The sequence below is a fragment of the Pygoscelis adeliae genome, unplaced genomic scaffold, assembly GCF_000699105.1.
Source record: "Pygoscelis adeliae isolate BGI_AS28 unplaced genomic scaffold, ASM69910v1 Scaffold325, whole genome shotgun sequence".
In the NCBI taxonomy this organism is placed as follows: domain Eukaryota; kingdom Metazoa; phylum Chordata; class Aves; order Sphenisciformes; family Spheniscidae; genus Pygoscelis; species Pygoscelis adeliae.
The window spans coordinates 482,275-482,831 of record NW_008824769.1 but is presented as its reverse complement, the minus strand read 5'-3'; the positions used below and the strand labels follow the sequence as shown (position 1 = coordinate 482,831).

General features: G+C 60.5%; 1 protein-coding gene across 1 annotated transcript in view; it reads left to right on the top strand.

Annotated features, from left to right (window-relative positions):
- The window catches only part of TRIM50 (tripartite motif containing 50), a 12,532-nt gene that overhangs the window by 4,565 nt on the left and 7,410 nt on the right, over window positions 1–557 (top strand).

The following is a 557-nucleotide window of genomic DNA, read 5'->3' as shown; positions in this document are numbered from 1 at the left end:
CGTGCAGGGTTGTCCTCCCGTGGAAGCCGTGTGGTACTGCAGAGTAAGCTTCAGCGGCACAGGAGGGTCCCTCCCCTCGCCTCTAAGAGCATAAAATGTCAGCCTTGGCCTGTGAATCCCCACCCCTAGTCTAGGAGGCTGACCCAAAAGCTGGCCTGCGAAGATCTCCCTGTGGAAAGGAGCGCCTGCCTGAAAAGCGTGGGCCGTGAGCGTCCGGGGGCCTTCGTTGGCATGTCTTTCTTCCCCCTCGCCTCTAAGAGCATAAAATGTCAGCCTTGGCCTGTGAATCCCCACCCCTAGTCTAGGAGGCTGCCCCAAAAGCTGGCCTGCGAAGATCTCCCTGTGGAAAGGAGCGCCTGCCTGAAAAGCGTGGGCCGTGAGCGTCCGGGGGCCTTCGTTGGCATGTCTTTCTTCTGAATAAATAGAGTTGGTGTCAGGCGAGCGGGTAGCTGGTTAACACTGGTACCGTCTCTGAGGAACCAACCGCAGCCAGGAGCTGAGCGGGCAGCTGCAGTGCCCTGCGGAGGCGCGAGGAGCTGCCGGGAGGGGGAAATGGG